The sequence below is a fragment of the Bubalus kerabau genome, chromosome 17, assembly GCF_029407905.1.
Source record: "Bubalus kerabau isolate K-KA32 ecotype Philippines breed swamp buffalo chromosome 17, PCC_UOA_SB_1v2, whole genome shotgun sequence".
NCBI lineage: Eukaryota > Metazoa > Chordata > Mammalia > Artiodactyla > Bovidae > Bubalus > Bubalus kerabau.
Genome location: NC_073640.1, coordinates 6,306,465 through 6,324,408, shown reverse-complemented (window position 1 = coordinate 6,324,408; position 17,944 = coordinate 6,306,465).

Genomic DNA, 17,944 nt, shown 5'->3' with positions numbered 1-17,944 from the left:
AGAGCTGCGAGTACAGTCCACTTACTTTTAAAAAACAGCTCAGAAACTAAGCAGCTACATGAAGAAAACAGGTAATGTAACAGTATCTTGCAGTTCACAGTATTACCAAAGTCCGAGCCCTTGAGAAAGCTGGAAACTAGAAAACAGATGATAGAAACAAGTGAAAAAAATATACTCTTCATACAAAGAATGACAAGCAGTGTGGTTCAAAATGCTGTATGACATGGAAAGATTTGTTAACCTACTCCAATCTTCACTCATTTCATTGTAAATATAATAGAAAACCATTTTTATTACCTTCTTAAAAAACTTCCAGCTGTTTAAAATGTTATATTCTGTAAGCTGACATTCAAGACACACTTAGTAAACGATAAATGGTGGTCAGTACTTTCACCATCAACTCCCAATGCCACGCACAGGCTGTGAAATGCTAAGGGTAAGATTTGAGCCATGCAAAAGAACAGTTGATTGCTGTCACTTGTACTTCTGACTTACTCAAATTCAAGTGAGCTGTCTGAAGAGGAGAACAGGAGCAAGTGTTGGCAATGCACTCTCACTTCCTCTCACTGAACAGATGCCACAGAGCAAGTGGGACCCCAGGAACAGAAGCTGCTGTTTCTTCAGTCAACCCATCTGCCTCCAATACTGTGAAATCTCAGCTCCCTAAGCATGATTCTGGGGTTAAATATACATATTTTTCCACATAGCATGAAGTCAAAACACAAGTGAAAACCTCATCTGATACTCAGTTGAAGAAATGATGGTTGTGATCAGTGATTCAAGAAAAGTTATCTGAATTTGTTGGTCTTATTGAGGCTATCCATGTCCATATATTGTACATTTTTATTCATTTCTGGGAGCTTTGAAGAGGAATATTTTACTAGATTTGTTCCATCTTGCAAGAGGATCTTAAAAGCCTCTTCTTAGATGTCACTCCCCTTTATAAATATGAGGGGGGAACCCACAGGGGAAAAGATGAGAAATATTTTTAATGACCCCACAAAATCTGAGGTTTGCAACAGAACTAAATCCAATCCAGAAACATAAACCTTGAAGATGACTGGATCACAGTGAACGAGAGGAAAGTTTACCTAGTTAATCGTATGGAGCAGAGGTGTTGCAGGCATCAAAATCAAACTTGATTCCTAACCAGACGAATGGTTCAGAGTGGAGTCCTGGGAAATGCTAACAGCATCAATCCATGGACTAGAGATACCATTAAGACTCAAGAGACAGGAAAACATAAGAGGTAGAGGGGGTAATTTAATACGCAGACAAACGTCTCTTCGTATGTGCTTGTGTAGGAGGGGTGGACTTGGTGTGAGTGTACACACATGAACCAGCTCATAAGAGAGGGTGCAGCTGGAGTGGGAGGGAGTAGGGAGACTTGAAAAGTTACCAGAAGCTGCTGCCAGAGGATGCAGCACCAAACATGTAAGGGTTCTGCTGCCGGGACGACAGTCTGGGCTGCATGGTCTCCTGGTGCAGGAAAGGAGTCCTAAACACCTTTTTGGCTAGACTGTTCTGGCCTTGGTTAGGGGATCACTTGGGTAATTACTGCAGATATTTAGGATTCATCAGTTTTATGACTATTAAATTAATGTGTGTTAAGTACAGCCTTGGGATACCAGATGCTGAGCTGAACAGAGAGAATCCTAACAAAAAGACTATTAGGGGATTGAAATAGAGGAGTTTACAACTCACAGGTGCTAGAAGAAAGACAGGATGCAGGTCCCAAGGCAGGATGCAGGCAGAGAGTGGTGCAGGACCTAAGGCACATGCCTTTATTAGGGTCCAGAGGTGGAGTGCTTTGGGGTTCCTGGGCTAAGGCCACATTGGCCAATTCAAACCAAAAAGAGCAAAGTTTTGGTAAGCTTCTCAGGAGGTCTTACCTAGGGGGCACACAAGGGGAAGATCCTGGGAGCAGGGGAGAATGCTTATCACCAGGGCCATTGAGAGTCCTATCAGGAATCCATATTTCCTTGCAACCCTGCGAGCTGTTATCTGTGGCACTGCTTGAGGCAGGGACAAGTGTCAGTCCAGGGCCCTTTCAGGTCACTTGGCCATGCAGAATGAAGGTCAAGGCAGGGATGTTATGGAATAGTGTAAACTCTCAACAGTGAGGAAAGACTATAATCTGTCAAGAGTGGAAAAGCAGGAAACCAAACTAATGCAATCCTTCTCCCCCAGTCATCTAATGTAAACATTTGCCTTGCTCTCAGTGACACACATGACGTGTGTCAGACAGTCATGAGGAGGGGTGACAAGGTACTCTGGATGCCTGAGATGTTTCTTTACAGGAATCCATGATGACTATCAGCCTCAGACTGTACTGTTGAATATAGGTTTAATCTCTCTCTGGAACATTCCTCTATCTGATAGTTCCTGCTGCTCTACTGGGGCGAGGGTAGGAAGCAGGTAGGTATGAGGCCCCTTGAGTGACACCCGCTGTGAGGGTAAAGAACCTGGCACAGAGGCAGCGATGTCTGATAAGCATCCACTGCTCCCCCACCAGCAAGGGCTTCAGAATCAAAGCAGGAGGGAGTTACAAAATCAATGTGGTGAAACTTATTGCATCTTCATGAAAAGGACTGAGGATGTGACTTTTTGTCATCTTACATTTTTGCAAATACCCAGGTGGTGAATACTGCCGATAACCCTCCTACTCTATTTAAAGGGCAGCAATTATGTCAAAACAAAAACATATTATCTATTCTCAACTAATGTTATCTATTTGTTATCCATCCCTGGCAAAAAGATACAGCAGAAAATATTCAAGAGAATTGCAAAGCAGCTGACAAATCATGGACTATGCAATTATTATATTTTCATTCTGACTCTGAGAAAGAAAAAGCTGAAAAGGAATGAAATATGCATCAGGGACTCTAAGCAATGAAATTAAGCCACCTTATTAACTGTGCAATTTTTACACAGGTTTTGAGAAACATTCATTAGGACTTTTGTTTGAATTGAACATCATCTCCTGCCTCATCTTAATGCCTAGAATATAAAGGAAGTCTACTTACACACCCTGGTTTTTACTGAAAGATGATAAATAAAATACTCGGAAATCCTGGAAATAGAAACGTTTTTAAAAGGACAATATTACCTATTTCATATTGTATTTAGCTTGTTCCTTATAGTAATTATCTTGTTGTTACTATTTTCACTATTATTATCACTGCAGTCAAATCATTATGCTATGCTCTTATACAATGTATCATTAATACTCGAAAAAAATTGGACAGGACAGGAGTTACCATGGTCACTTCCTAGGTAAGGAAAAAGTTTCTGAGTACAATTAACTTTCTGAAGCTCTTATTGCTAATAAGCCCCAAAACCTCTATTAAATTGCATACTGGAACAATTCCAGAGCCCATAAATATCCATCCCATCAATCATGTTTCTATACAAAAACTTGTCAAGGATGGATGGAAAAATGCATAATTGATATTTTACTACTATACCAATCTAATAATACAAATGTAATGAGATATTTTCATTAAATATTAGCTGTTGCCCATAAAGTTTTATAAATATTAATCTCAAATTATTAAAGTCTCTAAATACTTAATATTAAATGTTCACACATTATTATTGCTTCTACATCTTTAGGAAATCATCCAAGGAAATAGTCATAAAATGAGAATGTTATTGGAACTTTTTTATCACCAGGTTTTTAATCACTTTGAAATGATATTTGGCATTCTCAACTAGGAGAAGGGTGCTCTATATTCAATTGAAGAGATTATGACTAAGAGGATTAGCAGTAAATTCATAGCAAAGGAAGAAGCCACCTAGAAACTCTTTGATCTCAGGAATTTTTTTTACCCCCCTCTCATATCCTATAACATACAGGAAAAAAACAGAAGGAAAAATAAAGTATAAAACAGCTACCTGCACAATTAAATTAAAACCAAAAACTCCTATTCTGAATAAAAAGTATGAATTTGACTACTTCGTACTATACATATCTTCATAAAAATCTTCTAAACCACCAGACACACTCCATGCCTATAAACAAAGAGTCTGCAAGGAGAACAACAGATCAAATCAAGGGTATTTAATTGCTCTATCAGTGAACTGGTTGAATTCCAGTCAGCTAACAGGTTGACAACATCCTTACCATGGATGCTGCTGCTGCTGCTGCTAAGTCGCTTCAGTCGTGCCACTGCTCAGATAATCCTTTTGCTTGAATGTCTCAAGTAACATAATCCCATAAAGTTACTTATAAAGCTCATACCAATTATAAAAACACTGAGCATATACTCTCTTCTAAAAATATACAGTGTGAACCAGGTTCTCATCTCATATTGATTTTGGATCAATATTATCATTTGCATACTTTTGAAACTGAAGGGGCCCTTTTCCTTAATGTCCACTTTTTACAATTTAAAGTAGGATAACAGAAGAGCTTCTGGACACAATTTCAAAGGATGTTTCTAACAGAGGTGAATCACTAGTAATTAAAAGTAAAAGGAATCTGATAAGATTACTTCAGGCCTGGGTATTGACAAATAACTCACATTTGGGCACAAGATAATAAACAAGAGACAAGAGCTTGGAGAAAAGAAAAATGCAGGTCTACAAAATGTGCTTGACTAGATGCACTCTCTTCAGGAACTCACAACTTAGTAGAAAAGAGGCAACAGCAGGCGAATTACCCGAGTAATGGGCAATCAGAAGCCCTCAAGGGGTAATGGAAGACACTCTGGATTAGGAACTAGATTTTTTAATTGTCTTGGCTTTGACACAAACTATTTTTGTGAGCCTTCTTTAGGCTTCAATTTTATCATCTGTAAAGGGATATTCAGAGAAAGGTAGACTGATACATTAGGTTTAGGGCTCCATGAAGTTAAAGTTTTGAAATTCCCAAATGTCAGATAGCAGAATAAGTTGTTTCCATGAGCTCTTTGCTTCAGCCCAAGTTTCAAGTGCCTGGGTGCAAAAGCATGGTGGAATATCACCACCTCATTACAGTGGCTGAATCTGTTCAGACCTTTATTTCTCAACAGAGAGGCCAAGAGAGGGCTCCTGTTACTTCTACACATTCCTTCACATTTATGGACTGCTCTCCCCAACATAAAGATGGGAGGGCTATACGAGTTACGTGAGCACAGCTGCCGCAAAACCTTGTGCCTGTGCAGTTGCTCTGCTGTCCTGGACCAGATGCAGCTGGAACGCGCCATGTACTTGTCTAAATTAGATGTGGAATGAATGTTCATGAAATAAAAATATATTACATAAGGACCAGAAAGAAAATCATCATGTGGAATCACTGTGCATTTAGCTATAATCCTAATGGGAACCATATTTCACTGATGACTATTAACTCTTTTTTCTAATTTATGAATTACCATGTCTTGAAATGAAAGATTAAAATTATAACTTTTTATATGTGCATTTCTGCCCCCAAATACTTTTAAGATTAATCAAACACGTAGAGAGAAAATTTAGGGTTGGTATGAATAGGAACATTTAGAATATTTCAAAAGTAAATGGATAGAATTTAATTTTATAAATTCTTAGAAACATATAATTTTCAAAGACTAAATCAGGAAGAAATAGAAAATCTGAACAGACCAATTATTAGTAGTGAAATTGAAGCAGCAATCAAAAAATTTCCAACAAAAAAAAGTCCAGGACCAGACAACTTCACAGGTGAATTCTACCAAACATTTAAAGACTTCATACATATCCTCCTCAAACTATTCCAAAAATTCAAGAGGAAGGATCACTACCAAATGTGTTCTATAAAGCCAACATTGCCCTAATACCAAAACCAAAGACACTGCAAAAAAAGAAAATTATAGGCCAATATCCCTAATAAAGAAGATGCAAAAGTACTCATCTAAACACTAGCCAACTAAATTCAACAAAATGATCATACATCATGATCAAGTGAGAATATCTGCAAATCAATTGATGTGATACACCACAATAGCAAACTGAAGAACACAAGTCATGTGATCATCTCAAAAGATGCAGAAACAACATTTTATAAAAACCAACATCAGCTTATGATAAAGCTGATAAAACTTCATCAGTTTTATGATAAAACTCTCAATGAAGTGGCCATAGAGAGGACATCAGATCAAATCAGATCAGTCACTCAGTCGTGTCCGACTCTTTGCGACCCCATGAATCGCAGCATGCCAGGCCTCCCTGTCCATCACCAACTCCCGGAGTTCACTGAGACTCAAGTCCATCGAGTCAGTGATGCGTAGCTCAACACAATAAAGGTCATAGATGACAAAGCCACAGTTAACACAGTTAACAAAGCCATAGTATTCAAAGCTGAAAGCTTTTCCTCTAAGTTCAGGAACAAGATAAGGATTATCCATTCTTATCAATTTTATTCAACATAGTATTGGAAGACTAGCCACAAAAATCACACAAGAACAATAAATAAAAGGCATCCAAATGGAAAGGAAAAGTTAAAACAGTCACGATTTGCAGATGACATGATACTATACAGAGAAAACCTTACAAATGTCACCAAAAAACCACTAGAGTTAATAAATGAACTCAGTAAAGTTACAGGATACAAAACTAACATACAGAAATTCACTGTGTTTCTATACACTAATAACAAATTATCAGAAAGATAAAGTAAGAAAACAATCCCATTTACAACTGCATCAAAAAGAATTAAATTCCTTATTAATTTTATTAATTAATAAGTTTTATCAAAGAAATGAGAAACCTGTACTCTAAAAACTATTAAGACATTGATTAAAGAAACAGAAGAAAGTGAAGTCGCTCAGTCATGTCCGACTCTTAGCAACCCTATGGACTGCAGCCCCCCAGGCTCCTCTGTCCATGGGATTTTCCAGGCAAGAGTACTGGAGTAGGTTGCCACTGCCTTCTCCATCCCAATCATAAAGCTGTCATAATTACTGGGCAAGGGAAATTTTGATGACACATTTAGGGGTACATTAAAACATAAAATTGGTATCACTGTTAGAACATGTGAAGATGATCTTTCCCAGGAACTGAAATTAAAATTTTTACAAGAAGCCAAAATCCTCAAGCAATATAATCATACCAATATTGTAAAATTCATAAAAGTTAGCACACAAATACAGCCTATCTAAAAAATTAAGGGACTTGTTCCAGGACATGATTTCCTCTCCTTTCTGAGAAAGAAGGATGACCTAAAACAGTGACATTTTTATTAGATGCTGCTTCTGGATGGCAGATCTCAGGTAAAAATTGTATACACAGGGACCTTGCTGCAAGAAACTGCCTGGAGGTGAAAATAATGTTCTGAAAACCAGTGACTTTGGAATGTCTCGTCAAGAGGATGGTGGTGTGTATTCATCTTCTGATTTAAAGCAGATTCCCATTAAATGGACAGCACCAGAAGCTCTCAATTATGGGAGATATCATTCTGAGAGTGATGCATGGAGCTTTGGCATCCTCCTCTGGGAGACCTTCAGCTTAGGGTCTGTCCACACCCTTGATTGAAAGTCTTCATTATCTGTGCTTGTCCGAGGGTTCATGACGTTTCTTCTCTTCCTTTCCTCCTGAATTGTCCCGTTTCTCTTCCTCTTCTATCTTTTCTTTATCATGCCTGGACTCCTTTTTGCCACCAGAGGAGATTTTATCTATCTTTTCAGATTTAAATGAGTCTCTGCCTTTTTCTTTGCCTGAAGATTTTGACTTATTTTTTTCCTTGTCTTCTTAAGACATTGATGAAAGAAACAGAAGATGAAACAAACAAATGGAAAAATATACAATGGTCGTGGACTGGAAGAATTAATATTGTTAAAATGTTCATACAACCCAAAGCATCTACAGATTTAATGCAATTTCTATCAAAATACCAATAGTATTTTTCACACAGCTATAACAAATAATCCTAAAATTTATATGGAACCACAGAAGACCTCAAAGAGCAAAACAATCTTGAGAAAGAAGAACAAAGCTGAGGTACCATGCTTCTGATTTCAAACTGTAGTACAAAACTATAGTAATCAAAACAGTATGGTGCTGACATGAAAACAGATACATAGATCAATGGAACAGAACAGAGAGCCTAGGGGGAAGAAACCATGTTTTATGGTCAATTAATCTATAACCAAAGAGGCAATAATATAAAGTGGAGGAGAGAAGATCTTTTTAATAAATGGTGTTAAGAAAATTGGACAGACACATGCCCAAAAGTGGACCACTTTCTCACACCACATACAAACATAAACTCTGAGTGGATAGAGACTTAAATGTAAGACCTGAAACTATAAAAGTCCTTGAAGAAAACATACACAGTAAACTCTCTGACATCAATCTTGGCAATATATTTTTGGATCTGTCTCTTCAGGAAAAGGAAACAAAAGCAAAAATAAATAAATGGAACTACATCAACCTTAAAAGTTTTTCACAGTAAGGGAAACCATCAATAAAACAAAAAAGGCAACTTACTGAATGGGAAAAGATATTTCCAAATGTAATATCCAATAAGGGGTTAATATCCAAGGATACAAATAATTCATACAACTCAATAGAAAAAATTAAAACCAATGATATTTTAAAATGTACAGAAGAGACTTTCCTGGTGGTCCAGTGGTTAAGAATCCACCTGCCAACACAGGGGGACCAGTGTTTGATCCCTGATCCAGGAAGATCTCACATGCTGCAGAGCAAATAAGCCCTCATGCCACAATTACTGAGCCTGTGCTCTAAAGCCTGCAAGCCGCAACTACTGAGCCCATGTGCCGTAACTGCTGCAGCCAGCTTGCCTAGAGCCTATGCTCCACAACAAGAGAAGCCACTGCAAAGAGAAGCCAGCACACTGCACCAAGGAGTAACCCATAGCAAGCCATGGGCAGCAACGAAGACCCTACACAGCTGTAAATAAATTTTTTTAATTTTTTAAAAAAAGAAGTCACCTTTATTTAAAAAAAAAAATGTACAGAGGACATGAATAGACATTTTTCAAAAGAAGACATACAGATGGCCAACAGACAAATGAAAAGATGCTCAACATCACTGACTCCCAGGGAAATGCAAATCAAAATCACAATGAGGTATCAGCTCACACTTCTAAGAATGGCTATTATCAAAAAGCCAGCAAATAACAAGCGTTCACAAGATTGTAGAGAAAAAAGAATGCTTGTACACTGTCAGTGGCAATGTAAACTGGTACAGCCATTTGAAAAACGGTATAGAATTTCCTCAAAAAATTAAAAATAGAACTACAATATGATTCAGCAATTCCACTCCTAGGTATCTATCCAAAGAAAATGAAAACATTAATTCAAAGAGATATATGCACCTCTGAGTTCACTGAACCATTATTTACAATAGTCAATACATGGGAGATACCTAAGTGTCCCTGGATCAATGGAAAAAGAAGTCGTGGCATGACAGAATGTTACTCAGTCATTAAAAAAAAAGACTAAAATTTTGCCATTTGCTACAATATGGATAGATCTAGATTGTTTTAGGCTAAGTGAAATATCATACAGAGAAAGACAAAGGCTTTATGATTTCACTTATATGTGAAATCTGAAAGACAACAAATGCACAAACAAAACAAAGTTAAAACAGACTCAAAGATACAGAGAACAAATGGGCAGTGGCCAGAGGGGAGAGGAGAGGTGTTGGGTGAAAAAGGTGAAGGGAATTAAGAGGTACAAACTTGTAGTCACACAATGAATAAGTCATGGGGATGTAAAGTACAGCACAGGAAACCAAGCAACAATATTGCAATATATTTGTATGATAACAGATGGTTATTAGACTTATCATGATGATCATTTCATATGAGGAGAAGGCAATGGCACCCCACTCCAGTATTCTTGCCTGGAGAATCCCATGGGTGGAGGAGCCTGGTAGGCTGCAGTCCATGAGGTCACTAAGAATTGGACACAACTGAGCAATTTCACTTTCACTTTTCACTTTCATGCACTGGAGAAGGAAATGGCAACCCATTCCAGTATTCTTGCCTGGAGAATCCCAGGGACAGAGGAGCCTGGTGGGCTGCCATCTATGGGGTCACACAGAGTCGGACACGACTGCAGTGACTTAGCAGCAGCAACAGTATTTCATATGAACCAACATGATGTATCCCGACTCTACTTCAATTAAGAAAACAACAAAACCTATGACTGCAGCCATGAAATTAAAAGACACTTACTCCTTGGAAGGAAGGTTATGACCAACCTAGATAGCATATTCAAAAGCAGAGACATTACTTTGCCAACAAAGGTTCGTCTAGTCAAGGCTATGGTTTTTCCTGTGGTCATGTATGGATGTCAGAGTTGGACTGTGAAGAAGGCTGAGCGCCGAAGAATTGATGCTTTTGAACTGTGGTGTTGGAGAAGACTCTTGAGAGTCCCTTGGACTGCAAGGAGATCCAACCAGTCCATTCTGAAAGAGATCAGCCCTGGGATTTCTTTGGAAGAAATGATGCTAAAGCTGAAACTCCAGTACTTTGGCCACCTCATGCGAAGAGTTGATTCATTGGAAAAGACCCTGATGCTGGGAGGGATTGGGGGCAGGAGGAGAAGGGGACGACAGAGGATGAGATGGCTGGATGGCATCACTGACTCAATGGACGTGAGTCTCAGTGAACTCTGGGGGTTTGTGATGGACAGGGAGGCCTGGCGTGCTGCAATTCATGGGGTCGCAAAGAGTCAGACACAACTGAGCGACTAATCTGATCTGATGGCTGATTCATGTTGATGTTTGGTAGAAACCAACACAATACTGTAAAACAATTATCCTTCAATTAAAAATATTTTTAAAAAAGAGAAAACAAAAACTAAATAAAAATTAAATACATAAATAATTCTGTTTATTCACATCCAAGTTGAAAGGGAACTAAATCGCAGACGTTTTACCCCTCAATATTATTGAAAATAAAAAGTATAAAAAGAAGAGTTTCCATGTTTCAAATAATAAAAATTTTTTTCTATTGTGACTAGAAATGTTTCACAATGTATTTTAAATAACTAACCATACCTCCATACACATTTGGGAGTGTGTATACTGGGCAGTTGAGTGTGAATGCATGTGAGTTTGTGGACTGAGGTGGATGTATGAGCACATGAGAAAGAGAGAGAGAATAGATGATCTTGCATGTTACCATGACTGTGTGTGCATTTCTTAATGTGTTTTTATTCAACGTGGAAATCACTCAAAGGTCACATATCCTTTTATAACCAGTAGCACACAAAAGTCTTTGGCTTCATAAAAATTTTCCTCTATGAATATGAATAATGAATTATGCCTGAGCACACAGTAAGAATTTATTCTTGGTGATTTATGGAAGTAATTTAAACAAAGCATGAAAATATTTGGGTATTTGACCATATACAGGTAGATGGTAATTCTTTAAAAGCTTTGATATGAACCTAGAAATACAAAGGGTAAATAAACACTAATCTTAAAAAGAAAAAAAAATCCTAAAAATTAGATAATATAACTTTACTTTTAGGTAAACAATTATTAACTGTGTGATTTTTATTTTATACAGACATATAATTCACAAATAAATCCTATAAGTGTAGGCAGAAGTCAAAGTAATACAAGAGGCAAGTGATTTGCATCATTTTGCAACGATTAAATGCTTTTAGAAATGACAAAATTATTATGGTAAGTAGTAGGGTGGCAATGATGCAGCTCTAATTTTTCAATGGTTATCGAGAAATTAGGCAGTTAGATGTTAATGGTCACACTAAACCCATAATGAGGAGGCGAACGATCACATTAACACACACCATATGTTTACAACAGTTTTGCTACGGTTACTCTGCCATCTCTAAAGGGAGAGGAAAAGTTCAATTTAAATTGAGAGGAGAAATAAAGAGTACATTCAATGCTGAGGCCAGAAATACAAGCGAGCCTATCTTCTTTCCACCAGGAATCTCAGTATCTACCTCCTTTGCTTCTTATTTTGTTAATGAGCCATTAAGTTCTCTTTACTTCTTTAGTTTATCTGCTCTTTCCTATCTCCTTCTACATATTATGATCAACTCTCTTCTCTCACCATTGCTATTCATCTCTCCTTGTCCTCACCACCTATTTCATATCTGCCTTTTCCTCTTTGTGGCTTAGCCTATCCAATTTAAATACCTGGGCCCAACCATTCATCTCTTGCACACTGGGATGCATGAACTCACTCACATTATTACTCATAAATCACACCAACCCTTCCTATTCACCCACACTCATGTGTTTAAATTCAAGAACATTATCTTCATGAAGTTGGTTTTTTCCCACTGAATTACCACCCCACAATGGGCTTCCCCTGGTGGCTCAGATAGTAAAGAATCTGCCTGCAATGTGGGAGACTGGGGTTCCATCCTTCGGTTGGGAAGATCCCCTGGAGAAGAGAATGGCTACCCATTCCAGTATTCTTGCCTGGAGAATTCCATGGACAGAGAAGCTGGGCAGGCTACAGTCCACTGGGGTCTCAAAGAGTTGGGCACGACTGAGCAAGTAACACTTTCACTGTCAGCATCCCCAATATGAACTTCGAGAAGTCAACACAATCTACACACATGTTGGAGGACAAAACTTATAAGCATCTCTGAGTTTTTTAATCCATTAATAGTTTGGAAAAGTGCTGAGTTATAGCCCTATAAGGCATGACATAGAAATAATAACAATAGTTATTATTAATGAGTACTCTTTCTGTTGAAAATAGTTGCTTTTGGCTGAATACCCATCATGTGACACACACAGATTTATGCTATGGCTCAGGAGTCTCCAACCCCTCAGGCCACAGACCAGCACCAGTCCACAGCCTTTAGGAACCCAGTTGCACAGCAGGAGGTAATCGCTGGGCTAGCCAGAGAAGCTTCATCTGTATTTATAGCCACTCCTCATCACTCACATGAGTGCCAGAATTCACCTCCTGTCAAATCAGCAGTGGCATAATAGATGTAACGTGCTTTATCATCCTGAAAGCATCCACCTACCACAGACTTGTCCATGGAAAAATTGTCTTCTATGAAGTCGGTCCCTGGTGCCAAAAAGGTTGGGGACCACTGCTGTAGCTAAGAGAGCAGTCCTGGGAGTCTGCAGTATCATTTTGCTGCTGCTGCTGCTGCTGCTAAGTCACTGCAGTTGTGTCCGACTCTGTGCAACCCCATAGACGGCAGCCCACCAGGCTCTCCCGTCCCTGGGATTCTCCAGGCAAGAACACTGGAGTGGGTTGCCATTTCCTTCTCCAATGCACGAAAGTGAAAAGTGAAAGTGAAGTCACTCAGTCGTGTCCGACTCTTAGCGACCCCATGGACTACAGCCCGCCAGGCTCCTCCGTCCATGGGATTTTCCAGGCAAGAATACTGGAGTGGGGTGCCATCGCCTTCTCCGGCAGTACCACTTTACAGATTAGGAAATCAGGCCAATGAATCCTCTGTAAAACTGCAACTCCCACTCAGGAATGCCTGATATTGACACCATCAGTGTCATAGTTCTTTATTCACCATGGCACCAACTTTGTAATGCCATTTTAAAAAGTCTACATTCTGGCCACACTTGATTTTAAGCCTCCTCTATTTTTGGTTGAGGCTTCCCAAGTGGTGCTAGTGGTAAGAAAAAAAAAAAAAAAAAAATCTGCCTGCCAATGCAGGAGACACAAGGGATGCGGGTTCAACCCCGGGTCAGAACATTCCCTGGAGTCAGTTCAGTTCAGTTCCTCAGTTGTGTCTGACTCTTTGCGACCCCAAGAACTGCAATGCGCCAGGCTTCCCTGTCCATCACCAACTCCCAGAGCTTGCTTAAACTCATGTCCATTGAGTAAGTGATGCCATCCAATCACCTCATTCTCTGTCATCCCCTTCTCCTCCTGCCTTCAATCTTTCCCAGCATCAGGGTCTTTTCCGACGAGTCAGTTCTTCACATCAGGTGCCCAAAGTATTGGAGTTTCAGCTTCAGCATCAGTCCGTCCAATGAATATTCAGGACTGATCTTTCTCCACTTTAGGATGGACTGGTTGGATCTCTTTGCAGTCCAAGGGACTCTCAAGAGTCTTCTCCAACACTACATTTCAAAAGCATCAATTCTTTCGTGCTCAGCCTTCTTTATAGTCCAACTCTCACATCTGTACATGACTACTGGAAAAGCCATAGCTTTGACTAGATGGATCTTTGTCAGCAAAGTTATGTCTCTGCTTTTTAATATGCTGTCTAGGTTGGTCATAGCTTTTCTTCAAAGGAGCAAGAGTCTTTTAATTTCAAGGCTGCAGTCACCATCTGCAATGATTTTGGAGCCCAAGAAAATAAAGTCTGCCACTATTTCCATTGTTTCCCCATCTATCTGCCATGAAGTGATGGGACCAAATGCAATGATCTTGGTTTTCTGAATGCTGAGTTTTAAGCCAGCTTTTTACTCTCCTCTTTCACTTTCACCCAGAGTCTCTTTAATTCCTCTTCGCTTTCTGCCATAAGGGTGGTGTCATCTGCATATTTGAGGTTATTGATATTTCTCCCAGAAATCTTGATTCCAGCTTGTGGTGCAACCAATATGGCATATCACATATACTCTGTATGTAAGTTAAATAAGCAGGGTGACAATATACAGCCTTGACGTACTCCTTTCCCTATTTGGAACCAGTCTGTTGCTCCATGTCCGGTTCTAACTGTTGTTTCTTGACCTGCATACAGATTTCTCAAGAGGCAGGTCAGGTGGTCTGGTATTCCCATCTCTTGAAGAATTTCCACAGTTTGTTGTGATCCACACAGTCAAAGGCTTTGGCATAGTCAATAAAGCAGAAGTGGATGTTTTTCTGGAACTCTCTTGCTTTTTTGATGACCCAGCGGATGTTGGCTATTTGATCTCTGGTTCCTCTGCCTTTTCTAAATCCAGCTTGAACATCTAGAAGCTCTCGATTCATATACTGTGGAAGCCTGGCTTGGAGAATTTTGAGCATTACTTTGCTAGCATGTGAGATGAGTGCAATTGTGCGGTAGTTTGAACATTCTTTGGCATTGCCTTTCCTAGGGATTGGAATGAAAACGGACCTTTTCCATTCCTGTGGCCACTGCTGAGTTTTCCAAATTTGCTGGCATGTTGTGTGCAGTGCTTTCACAGCATCGTCTTTTAGGATTTGAAATAACTCAGCTGGAATTCCATCGCCTCCACTAGCTTTGTTCATAGTGATGCTTCCTAAGGCCCACTTGACCTCACACTCCAGGATGTCCAGCTCTAGGTGAGTGATCACACCATCGTGGTTATCTGGGTCATGAAGATCTTTTTTGTATAGTTCTTCTATGTATTCTAGCCACCTCTTCTTAATATCTTCTGCTTCTGTTAGGTCCATACCATTTTTGTCCTTTATTGTGCCCTTCTTTGCATGAAATGTTCCCTTGGTATCTTTAATTTTCTTGAAGAGATATCTAGTCTTTCCCATTCTATTGTTTTCCTCTATTTCTTTTCATTGATCACTGAGGAAGGCTTTCTTGTCTCTCCTTGCTATTCTTTGCAAGTCTGCATTCAGATGGGTATATCTTTCCTTTTCTCCCTTGCCTTTTGCTTCTCTTCTTTTCTCAGCTATTTGTAAGGCCTCTTCAGAAAACCATTTTGCCTTTTTGCATTTCTTCTTCTTAGGGATGGTTTTTATTACTTCCTCCTGTACAATGCCATGAACCTCTGTCCATAGTTCATCAGGCACTCGTATCTATCAGATCTAATCCCTGGAATCTGCTTGTCACTTCCATTGTATAATCTTAAGGGATCTGATTTAGGTTATACCTGAATGACCTAGTGGTTTTCCCTACTTTCTTCAATTGAAGTCTGAATTTTTTAATAAGTAGTTCATAATCTGAGCCACAGTCAGCTCCCAGTCTTGTTTTTGCTGATTGTAGAGAGCTTCTCCATCTTTGGCTGCAAAGAGTATTATCAATCTGATTTCGGAATTGACCATCTGGTGATGTCCATGTGTAGAATTGTCTCTTGTACTGTTGGAAAAGGGTGTTTGCTATGACCAGTGCATTCTCTTGGCAAAACCCATTCATGAAGTCTTTTCCCCCTTGGCCTAATTATATCCCAAAGGTTCCACTTCCAAATACCATCACTTTTGGGATTAGGTTTCAACACACAAATTTGGGTGTGGGGATAGGGGACACAGACAGTCTGCAGCACTGACTCAGAGCTCACTCAGTGCAAACAGACTCTTCATAAAGGGGACTTGGGAGTAGAGATATTTGTCAAAGACAATTAGAGCCAACTATTTAATAGCATGGATGCCTGAGGTAGTGGGTAACATTCAGACAAACAATAGGTTAATCATTAAGCTTAAAAGGAAAAGTTGGGGAATGAAATGTCCAAAGGGGATCACAGGTTGAAAAGTTCCAACACATTCCCAGAAATCTAGAAGGCCATACACAGACACAGGGTTCACACGTGCTCTCGAAAGACTTGAGAACATCGTAAGTTTTCACTTCTGATTAACCTGATGCCACGCAAGCAAGCAGTGAATGCTACGTAGCATTATAATAAAATGATTACTGAGTGTTGATGTCGTGCCTTAAGACACTCCCTGATAAACAAAATAGAGAGTTCATTGCCAGTAGAACTGGCAATTCTTGTCCACAAGAAATACTAAATGGAGTTTCTCAGACTGAAATGAATGAATATAATTCAAATCAGTATGAAAAAATCAAGAGCAGAGGTATTATCAGTGATGCTTTTTTTTTTTTAACTGGAGGATAAGTGCTTTACAATATTGTGTTGGTTTCTGCCATACAACGTGAATCAGTCCTAAGTATACATATGTCCGCTCCCTCCCAAGCCTCCCTCCCAACCCCCAGACTACCCCTTCATCACAGAGCACCAGTGATGCCTTAAATCTACTCAAGAGTTTCAGTCACCTGCCATTTGACAACTCACAGCTGACATAAGGATATTTATAATATTTTAAAAAGAAATTCATATGTATTTTCCCTTTTATTTTTTATTAAGGTATAGTTGATATATAAGTTTCAAGTGTACAAGTCATTCACAATTTTTATAGGTTACAATCCTATAAATGTAGGAGTGTATTATATTATACAATATAAATATTATATTGTATAAATAAACAATATAAATATTGTATATTTATATTGTATAAAATCAATATTATAAAATATTGATTATATTCCCTGTGCTATACAATATATCCTTGTAGCTTATTTATTTTATACTTAGTAGCTTGTGCCTCTTAATTTCCTGCCCCTATCTTGCCCCTCTCTCCTTCCTTCTCCCCACTGGTAAAAGCACTAGTTTGTTCTATCTGGGAGTCTGTTTCTGCACTGTTACATTCACTAGTTTGCTTTATATTTTAGTTTCTACTTACAAGTGATATCATACAGTATTTGTGTTTTCTGACTGACCCATTTCACTTAGCATAATACCATCCAAGTCCATCCATGTTGTTGGAAATGGCAAAATTTCATTATTTTTGTGGCTGAGTAGTATTCCATTTTTAACACACACACACACCCAATCTCTATTCATTTATCTGCTGATGGAGACTTAGATTATTTCCACATCCCTGGCTCTTGCAAAAAAATATGCTATGAAAATTGGGGTGCATGTATCTCTTGAATTAATAGCTTTGTTTTCTTTGGATATATATCCAGGAGTGAAATTTCTGGATCATATGGTAGTTCTGATTTTAGTTTTTTGAGAAATCTCCATATTGTTTTCTACAGGGGCTATACCAATTTACATCCCCACCAACAGTGTACCGGGCTTTCCTCCACATCCTCCACATCCTTGTCAACATTTGCTTTTTGTGGCCTTTTTGATGACAGCCATCCTAACAGGTATGAGGTGATGCTGTAATTTTGACTTGCATTTCTCTGATGATTAGCAATGTTGAGCATCTTTTCATATGCCTGTTGGCAATATGTATTCTTCTTTGGAAAAATGTCTCTTCTGGTCTTCTGCTCACTTTTAATTGAGTTTTTAGATCCAACCAGTCCATACTAAAGGAGATCAGTCCTGG